Source organism: Hyposmocoma kahamanoa, unplaced genomic scaffold, assembly GCF_003589595.1.
Source record: "Hyposmocoma kahamanoa isolate Upper Pololo Valley unplaced genomic scaffold, ASM358959v1 102, whole genome shotgun sequence".
Taxonomy (NCBI): Eukaryota; Metazoa; Arthropoda; class Insecta; order Lepidoptera; family Cosmopterigidae; genus Hyposmocoma; species Hyposmocoma kahamanoa.
This window is the reverse complement of record NW_020653337.1, coordinates 12,575,775-12,581,907: the sequence shown is the minus strand read 5'-3', so window position 1 is coordinate 12,581,907 and position 6,133 is coordinate 12,575,775. Positions and strand designations below refer to the sequence as shown.

The 6,133-nt window shown below is 37.4% G+C and overlaps 1 non-coding gene across 1 annotated transcript; it reads left to right on the top strand.

Moving 5' to 3' along the window:
• The first annotated feature begins 4,414 nt into the window (after positions 1-4,414).
• Trnai-uau lies at positions 4,415-4,506 on the top strand. The gene is given in 2 exon segments: positions 4,415-4,452; positions 4,471-4,506. It is a non-coding gene; the product is annotated as a tRNA-Ile (tRNA).
• Positions 4,507-6,133: the final 1,627 nt, after the last annotated feature.

Below are 6,133 nucleotides of genomic sequence, written 5' to 3'. Positions count from 1 at the left end.
GGAGTGCGTTTATAAATCTTTGGTGCGAAGCTCGATGTTAACGCCTACAGCGCGGGCGCGGGTGCGCACTCGCGGCGTGCGCATACGCTCCGATCTGCACGTTCTTAGCATATCTGAATCTTCTACACGCGGCGGCACAACACCGTTGCCAGATATGGGCAAAATTTTAAACACGGAACGTACATATCTGAGTGGGCCTCGGCCTACACATAAAGCGTTTCGTGCTTTCTTTATGTTGCGCCTCTGTATGGAATGGAAAAATAAAATCTTGTCGACAATCTGAATTTTTCGACCATAATGATGGTTATTATCAAAACTTTCCAGTCGCAATCTGTGAGTTCTAAAACGCAAAAGGTCACGGGTACGAGTATTTATCGTTCGACAAGCAACAAGAACGACACTCATTTTAAAAAATGAGCAATTATGCTACTTTACGTAAGTGTTGCCTTTACTGACCAGTCGAAAAGTACACAAGTATGTATAATATGCAGGATTGGCGTATCGTCTCTACCTGCCGAATCCCACGACGTAGGTGCGGGCGCCTCAACAGGTGCGCACCTGAGACGTAAACCAGAGCGCTTTGAAACCCGCAGCTCGCACAAACAAAACAGCGGCATGATGGTTTGAGAATGATGCCCCGATTCATTCATCCTCCGTTAAGGAATGCTTTTATGCTCGCTGGCCGAGCTGGAGCATTCATTGTCTCGGATCACCTTTACATGCATCGCGTCCGTGTGTTACGTGTGCTACGTGAGGTATGATATTACTTACCCATTTGTAAGCATGCATTGTAGATATTTATCAAAATTGAAATAACTTTTATGTAACATTTTGCTATTCTATATAAGTACCAATTTGTAAATACTAAATATTATATATAAATATCATATAATTACGCTATGTAATAAAAATAATGTCTTCCAATAGGACAAAGAAGTCACTATAGTTTACTTGGAACGTATAAATGTACCCCCAGAAATATGTTTTACGTAAAACGTCGTATAGAATCGTAATTAAAATTGCTATACCTAGTTAGAATTGCAAGTAAGCACTTATTAAAACTGAACGCCGTAATGACATAGATTTATTTCTTCGTTGTTATATCATGCCCGAAAATATTTCCTGAGTATGCACACGTGAGTTTTTGGATGTGATGTTCGTTAGAGTCGTGCAAATTGTGTGCGTCACGTGCACGGGCAGAACAACCTTGGTAAAATGCTGGCGGACAAATTTTAAACAAGGCATTATCGCAGACGAATGTAACGTCTGTTTGTCCCATTTAAACCTGACACCTTACTACGCTCCGGCAACCGTATTCTTAAATCGTGAAAATATGATCGCTAGAAAATTTTTTTAAGCTGTTCTTCGTGTGTCTAAAAATAATTAAAACTATTTATCCGTACAGAGTAAAAATATATGACGTAACATTCAAAGTATCTGCTGCTATTACTTTTTACAAGAAATAATCTCAAATGTTGATTTTCTGTTGTATGACACATTCACACATTTTTTCTATTTGATCCCTGTTGAAGGTGGCGAGCATCTAACCTTGAATAATTTTGATGAGATAGGTACTTAATATTTGTTTTGTTTATTTACTTTTGCATAGATAACTGTTCGTATATCAAAAGCAAACACACGAACAAGTCATGCTATTAGCTTTATACCACTTTATCAATAAATTTGTTCTCGACTTACCCGAGCCCATAAAAGATAAATGCAGCTTTAACCTTGATCTACTCGTACATTCTTTACTCTAGATATCAAAATACATGATAATAATGTATATTCCACGAACTATTTATTTATTTCGTTTTGTATGCTGTCCATTCCTTACGGGGCCTTGACAAAATATTAAATAATTCTCACGATTTGGTTACCATTGGAATACACCTGACAATTCTTTTACCTGTGCCAGCTGATTTAGATGATTCCCAAGGCTTCGAATTCTGAATGCACACAAAAAATTGCACACCTTTTGTGCTGCGATTGCGTGAAAGTTCTGATAGTTCATAATTCATTTGGATCACCAAATCTAAACAAACTTTCTTGTCATGTCTATTCCAATTCTATTGTACAAATTGGAACAGTAGAGTTTTCCCATGGTTAAGAAACCGGTATGTGTATGCAGTCACACGTGTTGTCTATCCATTGGCTTGTCATCCTACTTTATATTGAAGTAAATGGAAAGAAGAGAATTATTTTCTAATTAAGGCTAGTGTGTAGGTTGATTTAGGCGCACATTGTGGTGTCGGGCTGTTGCGCAGCGCGGGCGGCGGCAGCGGTGGTGCGGCGGCGGCGCTCGCTATCGATACCGGCCGATCGCGTCGTGTTAATTACTTTCATTAAGGGCAATTGTCCTGCTCAATCGGGCTGATCAGTCAGTTTGCCGCCGCTCAATATTTCTACCCAATGCCATTAGGCCGCCTCTACCATTGCGTGGCTTGTACTACCTGTTATTACCAATCTTAATTGAAGTCTCAGTTAGTTTATGACTTGGATTACCATTTTACAATCGTTTAATTTAGTAACAGTGTTTAATAACAGAGAAATAATTTGCCTACCTTGCGTAGGCATAAATTATTGACTACTACGCTTTAGTATTAGCCGATTCCTTAACAATAAAAACAACACTGTGGCCTGTTATTGAGAAAAAGGCGGCAGTTATAAATTAAACAAAGGCAAGAGTATATTAAATGAGTGTGGTTGCATTTAATTGATGAACGGTTAGATCGGAAGCAGAAGCTCGAACTCGTTCCGTAGTTGAATACTTTTAGGGTTGTTACCCATAATATATTCTGATTAATAACTGTCCAGAGAATGTTTGGTTATGGCATGAAAAGACATCGGTTATGGCGAAGTCAAAAGGGGGTTACCTAATGTGTTTTGCGCATAAGTCATTACATTACAAATTATGTTTATATCTCCTACTGTCAACAGAACCTAACAAGTGATGTAGCATAATGTACTGAAGATTTTTTAAAGGACACGCCTGTCCATAACAGTTGCAGTGCCACTCAGAGCTTTAAATCATTAACATCTGTGGGGCACTGCCACTGCACCCTTATCCTTCAAAACCGTTAATTCTTCAAAACCGGAGTTATTGAACATATTTTATATGATAGTTATTTTATAAGCCATACATAGTTTAAATACAAATTGTATGTCCCTAACCTAACCTTATATTAGTACAAAAGAAGCTATAAGAACCGAATGCAAGTGACGTCGGAAAGATTTTCGCAGCCCTAGTGCACGCGGTCAGCAGCCACCGGCGCGCCCAGACACAGGTAAAGCAGCAGCGAACAATAAACTATATTTCCCGATAGGCCATTAACATATCATTTTGCTGCACGCTAATCGAATGGCCGCGGGCCCACCGTGCCACGTGCGCTGCGCAGGACTATACTCCCTCTCTCCCGGTATCGACTACATACTGCAGTAAAGGCTACATTTCTACACCCACGGTTAATAACAGTGCTACAACTAATGTGCTACTATTTTGATCTCACTAAATTATAACCACTATGAATTTTATAAACAATATTTCCTTTTTACAAAATTGATAGTTTGGTTTCAATAATTCATTAACGTGATATCGTGTTATTACTAAACATATAATTGTTATTCGTGTACTAACATGAGACTTTCACTATCAAAAGCGACATTAGATTACAAGACTATGTATTAATAAAGGTAATAAACTGATACTGTCCTAATAGAACACAATGGTTCGACCAATAAATTCAGCACAATTGCTCTACAAATTAACAAGTAAGCAAGTGAGTTACTCTAATCTTAGATAGCATTAACTAGGACTGTATTATTACGAACATAAGTGAATGTATAAACATAGTACGTGGAATGCATAAGTATAATACCCTTCATCCAAATGTCACTTGTGTTAGTGACAGTTCGTATAGATTAAACCTGTAGCTGAGTGTTCGTACAAATAGTGAATATTCCTATTTAGATAATATATGATTTTATTACTTACACCTTTTTGTATCGCGGCGATAGGTTTAATCTATACGAACTGTCACTTTTTACAGTCCCTATTTGAAACTGCAAATTTGAACGCTATTTAAGAGAAGTAACGTATATATTTCGATGAAGAAGTGGGTCACATTGTATATCTTTATGTGAGTACCTACCATCATAACTTTGTACCACTTATTCTTTTAATAATAGTAACTCATTTCAATTACGTAACTAACTATATATGTATATATAAAATACGTTTATTCATAAATCTATTTAAATAATAATAATAGCAGGAAAATCTTAGAATACAAAGTAACGGGTATTGCGCTCTTTTATGTCCATAGACGGCAGACGAGAAAAGTGGGAGGACACGGACAGAGGGGCGGGAAGTAGCCGCAGCAGGCGTATCGTAATTTCGCATGTTTAGTCTGACGCTCCAGTGGCGCAATTGGTTAGCGCACGGTACTTATAAGACAGTGTTCGTGAGCAATGCCGGGGTTGTGAGTTCGAGCCTCACCTGGAGCATTTTTACGTAATAAGGAACATTTTCTTTTTATTGGAATTATCAACACAAGGAACAAACAAATTACATAAACCTACACAACTAATGCTATAATCTAATAAATCTAGCATGTTTTTGTAGATAATTTTGGAGTCATTATGAGAGTGATCATATTTTTGTAAAAATGGTAGTGTGCAATTATTCAATGTTAGAATAATTTATAAAGAAAGACATTATAATACAAAAAACGGTATTTTCTTGGTTGCTTTATTATACTTGTGTGTATTTAAGTGCACAATTTTCTCAAACTATTTGATTCCATTCTTGCTTAACAAAATAGGCAAGCAAGACACATAAAGAATACCGTTAATTGAAGAATTTTATTGTGGCAACTCATTACTTGCATATTGATTACATTATACTATACTTACATCCGTATTCGTTTATTATGTTGTATTTGGTTGTTTAATTTATGCGTTGTCTTAGACAAGACAGTCAATTTTGAATTATGAAAGTACCTAAAGAATATGCACAACAACCTTATTATACAATTCGTGGCTCATTGTAAAACTGTTAGTACATCATAATAAGCAGAACGTCGTAATCGGTTACTTATCCTGGCATCCGATGTAACTAGAAATTATGCAGAAACAAGAGCAATGATGAAAACGCTCGATGTAGCTGGAGGCAGCGATGCAGCATGCAACATTAGATCATTAGTAGTGCACGGAGCGCACTGGCTCGCCGATTGCCAAATTCAGCCTCAGCCTGATCGATCGAAACCTAATAGCTCACTTATCTGCAAAGTCAATAAAAGACAATAGCTTGACGTAACTCACCGTCTGGTAAGCTGAACATATCAAACGCAGAGCCTCTCAGATTGTGTCCATAAGCACTGCTGATAGCGGATGGGGTCAATTAGATTGGGGTCACTGTATTGTTTCTAATCGTTGAATGATTTGTTGTAATGTATTGACGTTGTTTATGAATCATGAACAATATGTAGATCGAAGTTGTATATGGTATCTTTTGCTGGTTGCGAATAAGAGGAAAGTTGGTGTCATCATCATCATCATTCCATTTAAACGTCCCACTGCTGGGCACGGTCTCCTCTCAGGCTAGGGTTTAGGCCGTAGTCCGCCACACTGGCCCAATGCGGGTTGGGGACTTCACACGTTTTCCGAGGCTTCGAAGTTGGTGTACCTACACATATTCCATATTTATCATCATATATATTTACAGTGACAGTTATCCCTGATAACCGCGTAAAACATTTATATTAACTATAGTGATATTTGTATATGAAGTTCTTGTGACCGATGTATGCTCTTGTTTAAGGCTGACTACGATAATATTCTAATTACTTTTAAAATCAACATTTATAATATACCCTACGCGATTTAAAGCGAATAAATGAATTTAAATTTGAATATACAAAATTGTAAAATATAATATACATACCTAATATATTACGTAGTCGGTAGCGACAACTGTCACGATAAAGTAATGGTTGTGGTGCCTACTGAAAATTAATGTGGATATGTTGAGGATCGTAAATGTGCACATCCACTTCTATAATACTTCTACGCTGACTGCAGGAAGCTAGAATCCGGTAGTCCGTTGGAATGTGAACATCAAGTTCTAACTAAC